The sequence below is a fragment of the Mus caroli genome, unplaced genomic scaffold (genome assembly GCF_978045245.1).
Source record: "Mus caroli unplaced genomic scaffold, Mus_caroli_1 scaffold_12, whole genome shotgun sequence".
NCBI classification, from domain to species: Eukaryota; Metazoa; Chordata; class Mammalia; order Rodentia; family Muridae; genus Mus; species Mus caroli.
In genome coordinates this window covers 53,269,210-53,280,757 of record NW_028227267.1, presented here as the reverse complement: position 1 = coordinate 53,280,757, position 11,548 = coordinate 53,269,210, and positions in this window count along the sequence as shown.

The window sequence follows — 11,548 nt, the reverse complement described above, 5'->3', positions numbered from 1 at the left end:
TCCACTTCATGGCTGTTGTATAGTGCTGCTGTGAGCCTGTGTGTTCTTACATGGGGCATACAGGGCTCCTCTCCTGGACCCACTCCTGACTCTCTTGGCTAAACACACACAGTTCTGGGTTTTGATGTTCTTAGGAAGCAGATGCTGTTGTCCATAGTGCACAAGGGTTTTCTGAATTTTTAAAGAATAGAAACCCTCCATACATACACTGTTTTGAAGATATAAAAAGGAATGTATAAAGCATAAATACCTTTCACAAGGCACACAAAGGTGGATGCTCACAGTAGCAAGTACCCAAAAAGGTCGTTTCCTAAAGGATAAAAGCATCCTTAGATTATAAAAACACTGCCTTAGGTTCCTAATGCTGTGATAAACACCATGACCAAGAGCAACATCAGGGGAGGAGAGGGCTTATTTCAGCTTACAGATCTCTAGTCAAAATCTCTTACTGAGAGAAATCAGGAAAGAAACTCAAAGCAGGAACCCGGAGGCAGGAATTGAAGAGGAGACTATCAATGACCACGGCTTACTGGCGTGCCCCTCTTGGCTTGCGAAGTTTGCTTTCTTATGGAGCTGGGAGCATCTGCCCAGGGGTAGTACCACCCACAGTGGGCTGGGCCCTTCCATGTTGATCACTGATGTACCTACACACCAATCCTGTGAAGGGATTTTCTCAATTGAGGTTCCCTCTTCTCAGATGACACTAACTTGTGTCAAGTTGACAAGACAACAACAAAACAAAACAAATATGAACAAAGAACAACCAGGACAAATACACTAAAGGATGGAGCTGAGGGTCACCAAGGTGAGTCGGTGGGAGCAATCCTCACTACCTGAGTTCCATCCCATCCCCCAGACCCACAGGGCAGAAGGAGAGAACCTCAGACCTCCATGTGTGTGCTGTGCTACGCACATACCCACACCCAGAAGCACAAAATAATGCAACACAAAGATGATCTTGATCTATAAATTGAAACTTTATGACTGTGGGAATACATGCATGACTTATTTGAATAATGTTGAGAAAATAGATTAGTAAGACAAGTTGCTGAACATGACAGCACATACCTGTGAACCCAGCACCTGGAGGGCAGAGGCAGGACAACTCAGAAGTTCAACGTTATCCTTGACTGTAGTTATCCTCGGCTACATAGGCAACCTGAGCTAATGAGATTCAGTCTCAGAAGAACAAGTAAGTGCCCCGGCAGGCCATTTCCTAAAGGATAAAAGTACCTACCAACTGATGGTAAATACCCTGGCTTGGGCACCTAGTGCTGCGGTAAATACCATGACGAAAAGCATCAGGGGGAGGAGAGGGTTTATTTCAGCTTACAACTCCCCAGTCAAATAAGTAAACTCCCCAGTCAAATAAATCAAATAACTACTAACCTTCAAAATCTGTTCTTGATTGGTATATTAAAAAAAAAAACAGATTCAGCATTATTTGATATGGAGATTCATTTTCCTTGAAAATAAATGACTAAGGTAGACTCAAGCACCACTCCTAATTTTCAGCATTCTAGAAATGCTCAGGTTCAGAGAAGATGGGTGGGTATGTTTTGCTTCTTATTGCTACAGTGTTTCGTAGCTGCACAAAAAGAAAATGAAGAGTTTTAATAAGAGTTGTCCTCAAAGAAATAGGTGTAGTTGGTAGTAAATAGGTGGGTGGGATGAGGCAAGAGCAAACACTGTGTTCTTAGGTGTCTTCAAGGGGAAATAGGTTCAGGGGAGATGGGGCAGTGAAGAGGTGGCTCTGCGGTTAAGAGCACCTGTTGCTCTTGCAGAGGACCCAGGTTCAGTTCAGGTATACCTAGGGTACACATAACATATAGAGAGATAAAACATTCATAGACTTAAAATAAATCCTTTTGTTTTGTTTTGCTAGTTTCTCTGCATTTCTCTGTGTAGCCCTGGCTGTCCTGGAACTCACTCTGTAGACCAGGTTGGCCTCAAACTCATAGAGATACCCCCTGCCTTGGTCTCCCAAGTGCTGGGATTAAAGGCATATGCCACCATTGCCCAACTTAAAATAAATCTTAAGGAAAGAAAAGAGAAAATACGGGGTGCTGGTGTGTGGAGGTGGCTCAGCAGTTAAGAACACACACTTCCTTTCACAGAAGACTGGAGTTCAGCTCCCAATAACCAGATCAGGCAGCTCACAATTCCCCAGTGTCAGGGGAAGCTAAAACCTTTGAAGCCTCTGGCCTCTGCAGAGTCCTACACAAATTCATGTGCACATATTCATATATAGACCACACAAATAAAAATAATAAAAAACGATTCTTGTATAAAAGGAAATGCAGTGAAGGAGCTAGAGACACGGATCACTGCGTAAAGGTGCTTGCCACACAAGCCTAGCCACCTGAGGGATTCTCAAAACCACGTAAAGGTGGATAGAGAGAACTGACTCCACAAAGCTATCCTCTGATCTCTGCATACATGCAGTAACATGCACTCCCCCTTCCTCTGCATCACAGACACACACACACACACACACACACACACACACACACACACACAAATTTTTAAAATCTTAAACAGAAAAAAGAAATCCTTTTTATGGAATAATTGAAAGCAACAGAAACATCAAATACCCAAGTACTGATTGTCTTAGTCAGGGTTCTCTAGTTGAACAGAGCTGATAGAAAGAGTATGGACATATATGACTGGGTTCAGGAGATTCAACAACAGCTGTGTCCCAACAGAAAGTCCAAGATTCTACTAGTTATTCAGTCCACATGACTGGATGTCTCTGCTGGTCTTCAGTATCCACTGGAATTCCAAAGAAGTAGACTCTAATGCCGGTGAAGGAACGCCTCAGCAGCAGGATAGAACTTGCCAGTGACAGTGAGCACACACATTCGAGAAAGCAAAAGCTTCCTTCTTCCGTGTCCTTTACACAGGCTGCTGCAAGAAAGTGTGGCATCGATTTAGAACGGCTCTTCCCACTTCAAAGGTTCAAGAAAATTCTTTACAGGTCTGCTTAGCTGCTCCAGTGTTTAGTTAATTCCAGATTTATTCAAGCTGATAACCAAAAATAGTTATCACAGTTATTTATTGGGGAAACAAGAACCATGACAAGGCACCCCATGGGTCACTGACACATGGCTTGATCCTGATAATGTATAAAACAGTAGATGTGTATCTTCAATTGCTATGGTGAAACACCATGACCAAGGTGACTTATAACAAAGTATTTAATTTGTGGCTCACAGTTCCAGAGAGGTAGAATTTATGACCAATATGACCAGCATGGCAGCAGGCAGGCAGGCATGACACTGGAGCGGTAGCAGAGAGCTTACATCTACAAATTCAAGGTAGAGATACTGCAAATGGTGTGAACTTTTAGAATCTCAACACTCATCTTGTTGGAGGAGTGACACACCTGCTATTCCTTCCCAAATAGTTCCACCAACTAGAGAGCAAGAATTCAAATATATGAGCCTATGAAGGCTATTCTTATTCAGACTACCATGGGTGAAGAAGGTAGTGTCTGGGTCTTGCAGCGGGAGCTACCTACATAAGAGAAGGGACAGGTATGTAAGAAGAAAGACAGGGGCCAAGAGAGTGTCAGCAGACAAACCAAGAAAGGCCATCAGAAAAGGATACTACCAGCCCCACATCAAACACCCGAAAGGCTGGGGGAGATTAAAGGCAGTGAAAGTATCCCCAGGTGTCAGCCAGGGGTGACTCTGACAGCTGTCCTAGGGTCATGGGGTAGCAGCCAGTCTGCAATGGGTCAAAGAGTGAATGAGAAGAGGGCAAAGTACAAAAGCCTTCTCAGAATCAAGACTGTGGGAAAAATAGAGCTGAGGTGGCCCTTGGGAGGTTGAGGTAACCTCTGGGAGGTGAGCAAGGAACCCACAGGCTCCACTGTGAGGAGGCCAAAGTCAGAGTGCAAACTGGATCAAAGAGGGCTGTCTCCACCCAAGGAGGCCGGGGTACCTCTATAGCCGTCCCAGGCTGGGTGGGCTGGGTAGGCTGGGTGGGCTGGGTGGAGATGGGCTTCATGCCCTGAGACAGTAGAGTTGCTGGGGCAGGCCAGGGAGGCAGTGGAGGTGTGGGGAGAGGGCGGGAGGGTCACTGAAAGCATGGAGTGGAGCATTAAACTACAAGGGTGTGTTAATGTCTCCTCCTCTCATGCTCACAGTGAGTAGGATGAGGTATGAGATGGGCTCTGGCCACCTGAGGCTGAATTTGTCAGGGAATGAGCAGAGCAGACCTCAGGGAAGGAGGAAGGACTGGCCATGCTCAGGGGAACTGACAAAGGGACACTTTCAGGACTCAGGTGGAAGAAGACATCAATGTCTAAGGGACCATTGGACAGGAAAAACTGGTTGGGAATGCGGCAGTAGAGGTCATGAGTGAGTGGGGTGAAGGCTATGGTAAGAAAATGGACTCCTGAAATTTAACAGAGAGATGGTTTTTAAAATGGGAACAAAGAGTTTGACTCCATTATAACAAATAATCCGCAAACACAGTTTAACTTTTTTTTCCATTTAGAGGAAACCCAGAAGGCAGCCCACAATTCTCTTGGTGTCTCAAATGGCATCAGTGACCTGGGCTTTGGTTGTTTCCCTGCTTTGCCCATCCTAGCAAAGAGCTTCTACTCCCAAGGTCACCAGAAGACAGTGGTTCTCAACCTTCCTAATGCTGCAACACTCTGATACCGTTCGTTCCTCGTGTTATGGTGACCCCCTAACCATGAAATTATCCCATTGCTACTTCACAACTGTAATTTTGCTACTGTGTGAATCATAATGTAAACATCTGTGTTTTCCGATGGTCTTAGGCAACCTCTGTGAAAGGTCATTGGACCACCCCAAAGGGTCGAGACCCACAGGGTGAGACCCACCGTGTCAGCCTTAGTATGGCTGCCGTGTGCCAGCTGGTACAGCTGGATTTCAAGCAGCTGCATACTTTAAAAACCAAAATCTCCCAGCCCCAGTTGAATTAGCCTTCCAGGAAGCTCCACCCCGACACATTCCCTTTCATCTCTTTCCACCCTACTCTAGTCACCAAGCCAGAAGCAAAGAAGACAGAAAAATCTGTGAGCTTTTCTTGCTTCCTTTAAGGAAGTGTCTTACTAGGCAGCACAGGCTGTCCTCAAATGCTTTATTCTCCTGCCTCAACACCCCCGCCCCAATACTGCAATTACATGTGTCCAATACCACACTGCACAGAAAAGCCAGTTTTCATTCAAGGTGGCAAGGGTCTAGGCTAATACCAAGGTCTTCTCATTGCTGTGACCAAATACTTCTTCTCAGGCTTTTAAGGGACCTTCAGTTCAGCGTAGTAGGGAACGTATGGCTGCGGGTGGTTCTGCCCATGATGGGATCAAGCAACAGCAGCTGGTTAAACAGCACTGACCATGGAGCTGACTGGTACCCTGTAACACCCAAAGCCTACCTAGAGTGGCCTTAAGTCGGCCAACTAGGCCACATCTCCCTGGATTCCACAAACTCCCCACGTTGTCAGCATCTAAAGACTAAATGTCCAAACACATGAGCCTATGTGGACATTTCATGGAAGCCTAGCACCAAGGAAGACAGAGCGGGTAGGCAATTAGCAGATGCCCTTAAAAGCAAGCCACTGCACCTGAGGATCTCAGTAAAATGGAATCTGCTTTCTCTAAAGGAAGGTTTTGTTCCAGGTGCAGTTACTGCCTAGGCTAGAGTCTCTTCTGGTGAGCTTGGGAGACACCCCTGGTGTGAGCTTAGCACAGCCATCCTGAGGTGTCTCTTGTTGCTCCTCTATTCTGTTTTTAAGCTGACATGAGCTCTAGCTAGACAGCGCTAAATGATTGGAGCAGGGCAGGGATCATGAGAGAACAGCATCTTTCTGAGCACCTTGCTGGACTTGGACCCCCACTGTCCACCAAGGCAGAAGAGTCTTGGTCCCTCCCCCCGCCACCTCCTTCTGCATCCCATTTACTGCAGAGCCAGCAAGGAGAATTCACTGAGGAACCCAACCCAGCTTCCAAGGATTAAGCCCGGGGTGCTTCTGACTTCCACTTCTGCTGACACACAAGGTCTTCAGAGTGAGTCCCACCCCTCTGACACCTTTGGGCTCCTAGACATGTTAGAGACCCTCAGAGAAATAGGAACACCTGGTCAGAGGCTTATACAATCCATAAATGAAGAATCTCAAATAAAACCGATTGGATACTATTAAAAATACATTTACAACTGGGCCCCCATTCTCCAGTTATGGCCACCAACAAATATCACTCTGTGTTACACTGCTTGGTTCAGCTTAGTTTTCTCCTCAGTTTTATACTCTGAGAAAAAAAAGATCATTTTTCACTTTATTTGTATTTTTTAAAATTGAAATAGAATCATTGCAACTTATAGGTATGGTAGATTAAGTAGGAATGGCTTCCATAGATTCATGTCTTTTAATGTTTGGCCCATAGGGAGAGGCCTTATTGGAGTAGTTGTGGCCTTGCTAGAGGAAGTGTATCACTAGGGGCCAGCTTGGAGGTCTCAAGTGCTCAAGCCTACTGCCTCTTACTTACTGACTTACTGCCTCTTACTGCTGCCTGTAGAGCTCTCAGCTCCTTCTCCAGCACTGTGTCTGCCTGCACACTGCCTTGTTTCCCACCATGATGGGTAACGGAGAATTCTGAACTATAAGCCAGCCCCAATTAAATGTTTTCTTATATAAGAGTTGCTGTGGTCATGGTGTCTCTTCACAACAGTAAAACCCTACAACAATGTGGTTCCATGTGACATTTCAGCATCTGTATGCAATGCATAGTTAATTACCAGATCAGGGCAACCAGCAGCTCCATATACTCAGACATCCATCATTCCTTTGTGCTGCAAACGTTTAGAATCGTCTCTACTAGCTATGTTTTACAAATATTTGTGTTTTGGATATTTGCTTGTTTGTTTTAAGACAGGATTTCATTCTGAAGCTCTGGCAGGGCTGAGATCTTTATAGAGACCAGGCTGGCCTTTGGCCTTGACCTCACAGAGCTCTTCCTATCTTTGTCTGAGTACTGGGATTAAAGACAAGCATCATCGTGCCCAGCCTTATTTATTGTTCTTTAATTCTTGTGTATATGTATGAGACGGTATCTGTGACTAAATATCCTGGCACTGGAGCTATGTGAGTTGTGAGTTGTGGATGCTGGAACCGAATCCCTGTTCCCTGCAAAAGCAGTAAGCATGCTTAAACACTGAGCCATCTCTCCAGCCCCATCCAACTTTATGTTTATATTATATATATTATGTTCATATATATATATATATATATATACCATAAAATACTTAACCACTTTTAAGTATTCCATTCATTATTGTCAACCACTTCACTACAGAATATTAAAAGTTATTCCTCTTCTCCACCCTCACCCCTTATTTCCATTAGCTAGATAGAATTATATAAATAAATGAAGTTGTATAGCTGTGACTTTACCAGTTAAATGAGTGAAGAAACAAATCTCCCCACCAGGGAAGATAGTTCCAAAGTGCTCTGAAGCTTCAGAAACACCCCTGAGAGACTTGTGATTACGTTTTTAGATTGAGGTACATTTGTGTCCCTCAGACTGAGAGAGAAGCGTCTAGGTCCATTGGGAAGTTGAGGCTTTTAAACACATCTGGGAGCCAGGTATAGTATCACAGCTATGTAATCCCAGTACTCAGGAGGCTGAAGCCGAGATGCTAAGGGTTCAAGGCCAGCCTGAGCTACAGAGAGAGCTCTAAGCTAGCCTGGGCTAGTGAGTAAACGCATGACTTATAAAACAAATAATGAAAAGAAAAAAAAATCTATGTGTAAACTTTTCCATCTCCCACATGACTTACAAAGCAAAAAATGAAAAGAAAAATCCATGTGTATTTCTTACCAGCTCCCACTGAACAGGGAGCTGGTCTGGTGGCTGCGACCAGGCTAAGCCTGTGTAAGATCTGTCTGGCAATATGAAGCTGCTATCTCCATCTGGTTCAGTCCTGCTCAGTCCTAAGATCCTCTTAACAATTCTCACTATACATACAGAACTAAAACAAATTAGGATATGTGCAGGAACACACCTAGGGAAAGATGTTATGTGGTGAGCGAGGGCTTCCCTCACAGAGACTGGCAGAGCCACTCCATGCCCTAATGTTCTTTGTGTCCCCAGCAGCATCGGCTGCAGGGCCACCTGGCTTGCTACACATGTTGCAATTCCCCACCCAGGCTGAACACCTGAGAGATGCTGGCAGAACAGCCTGGGAACTGCGGTGTGCTGTCTGCCCAGCAGAGAGTGTCTGTGGCAATCAGGGCACCGCTGTTTGTTTTCAGTTGTAGATGCCAGTAGAATTGGAAAGGCCCAGTCAGAGCTGTCCAAATTCATTCAGACTCCAAAGGACAATTCTCCTTTGAATCAGAGCTTCGCAAGGCTGCCCTCCCTTTGAAGGCAATTGTTGTTCTTGTTGTTCTGTTGGCCTGGTGTCTGCCAAAAGCATAACTCTGAAGACCACTGAGCATCTGAACATGGTGTCCACTCAAAGCTCTACTTTCCTCCTGGGTTTAGACCCAGCTGACCTGGAACTCAATAATCCCCCTGCCTCAGCCTCTGGATTGCTGAAATTTCAGACGTGTACCTTCAGCAGTGCAAAGCTTCTGGGTGAAACATTCCCTTGAAAATTTACAAAAGCAAAAAAGATACATGTCAAAGGAATGCCATTTTATTTTTTATTTTTTATTTTTAGATAAAGTGTCATGTGTTCCAGGCTGGTCTCTTTCTTACTCATTATGTAGCTGGTGAGGGCACTGAATAGCTTCCTCCATCTCTGGAGTCCTGGGGTGACAGGCATGCATCACCATGCCAGCTTTTATGCAGTGCTGGGGATCAAACCCAAGACCTCATGCATGCTAGGCATGCATGCTAACAAATGACCCACACCCCTAGCCCCGAGGACTGTGTCTATCAACAGCTTAGTGGAATCACACAGCATGCTAAGGAGGCATCTTTAGGGGGCTTTATATGTAATGGGAATGGTAGTTTTATTTCATCAAGTGATATAAATAAAACAAACAGGCAAACTCCTTTGTGGGAACCTCTGGCACGATGGCTATGCACACTCAGAATTTGACTGAAATAATGGCTCCCAAAGCCTTTGGTACTATGACTTGGGGCAAGTTATTAACCTCTGTAGTCCTCAGTTTGTTTGTCTGTAAAATGGGGATAATAATAGTCATACTTCATGGGATTGTTGTTTGGATTAACTAAGGTGGTAATTAGCAAGGGTTACGTCCACACATAGTAAACCTTCAGAAACTGGAAGCTACCTTTATTTTGTCATTACCCACTATAAAGTAACTACTACTAATAACAGAGGCTCATGGGTGTTTTCCATGCACCATTACATACTATTATTCTCTCTTTAGACATTTGGAGATAACTAAGCCAGACTAATACGATTCCCCCACTGTTGACCGTGGGTTGTCTGCCTGCTGCGTTCTGGAAGAGTCTCAGCATATTTAATGCGTCAGCCAATGCAGTATCTCGCTTGAATGCAGAGAGCACTTACAGAGTAAACGAATAGAGAAACCATTAACTTTGAGGGTTTGTCTGTCTTGCCTGTCAAGTCAACAAATAGTGTTGGGTTTGCAGACAATACCAAGAGCTGCACTTTCTCAAACTCATTGTCAGAGACTAGGTCAGTCTTTTAGAGTTTGCTTTTAGAACAACCGTGTTTTGATCGTATTTTTTTTTAGAAGAGATGGTTTAATAGTAAGACTGGTTTAAGTATATCTCAGAGCACATCATTGTATTCACAGGAAAAGTGGTTTAGAAATACATATCTATGCGTGTGTCTGCACTTAAATGTGTGTGTATGCGAGTATCCTCTCTCTCCTGTTCTGAAGTGTGGGGGGCTAAGAGGGAGAGAGCATTTGAAATTACCATCAGTGAGGAGTGTTTAATGAAAATATTTAAATCAATTTCTCCCTCCTCCCAAGCTCCTGCCACCTCACCAGTTTCTAGATAAAGCCTGCTTTGAGATGGAGCTGGCCCTGCTGCCGCTCACAGGAGAAGCACATGAGCATCCTCCCATCCCTAGCCTGTTTTCCTGAACTCCCTGTGACCTTTTACAGTGAACAAAGCAGAGAAGCCTAGTGGAGCTTTTAAAGTCCTCTCACATCATCTTTTCAGCCCCACGTTACAAAAGGTTGAAAAGGAACGAACTACATTCCCATGCAGTAAAATTTGGGTATTAACACCTTTTGCTTTGGCATGGTCTCAAATGCACAGGCGTGATGGCCTCCTCTCTAACAGTACCTGCTATCTGAGGATCCTGTGTTACATAGGACACCCTGGCTGAAGCCCACCAGACCTGGGACAGCCTCTGCAAGGGCCTGAGAACACTCAAATCCCTCTCAGACCCCTCCTCTGCCTTCCTTCCCCTCCTCACTCAGTTGCCATTTAACAGTCAGAACATAGGGATAAGATGAAGGATGGATAAAGAGGTGCGTCTGACAGACACCCTGCCCCTGGAGTCACAGGCACCTGCTCAGGCTGGAAATCAGCTAGTTTTCTGCAGAGCAGCCCGGGTTGGTGCCAGGCTGGCTTTGCATCGCTCTAGTCGGCCAGTCTTACAAAGGCCAGCCAGTTCCTGCCTGCGCTGACCATAGCACGTTCCAGGTAGAACTGTGAGAAGGGGGCCTGCAACCTGCCCGGATAGAGAGAGTAGGGCACCAGTGGGGAGGTAGGGGGCGATGCCTGCGGGGAACTCAGAGCAAGTGGAAGACAGTGTCACCCTGTCCCCACAAAGCCCACTGTTTAGTGGAAAACACTGTTTAGTGTCACCCATCAGCACAAACCACATCAGGGTGAGGTTCTGGAGATCAGAGAGAAATCGGCGCTAGACCCTGCCATGGCCAGAAATTCAAACTGGACTCATCCCTAACAGCAGACTCAAGGAAGGAAGACCTCTGAAAGGCTCATTTTTTTAATGTAATTCCTCCTTCAAGAAAATAAACATGGACAGAAAAAATAAGAAGGGTCAGAGATTCAATCAGCAGTAGAGTGTCAGGCTCTGGATTTGACTCCCAGTGCTACCATAACCTCCAGAAAAGGGAGGAAGGGAGGGAGGGAGGAGGGAAGGGGAAGAGAGGGGAGGTAAAGGATGGGAGAGAAAGGGAGGGGGGAAGGACGAGGGAGGGGGAAGGGAGAGGGAAAAGTAAGTGAGAAGATGGGATGGAAGGGAAGGGGAGAAGAGGAGGAAAATGAAGAGGGGAGGAGGAGAAGGAGGAAATTTTTGCCATTATACTGTTGAAAATTATCACCTCCAGAGGATGGCCACACAGCCAAGGAGTATATAGAAGGTACAAATTGGAGCTGATAGGTGGGAAGAGGAGGGGAGGGGAAGGGCAGGGGGAGTTGAGGGAAGGGAACACCAGGTTGGCTTGATAGAAGGAGGGGTTGGGGGAGGGGAGCACATATGATCAAAAATACATTGTATTCGAAGAACAAATTTAAAAATGAGAAGAAAAAAATCCTTTTAAAATGTTTAAGTAGAATTTAGTAGAGATCAAAAAGTACCCTGGTTCTCACAAACATTCC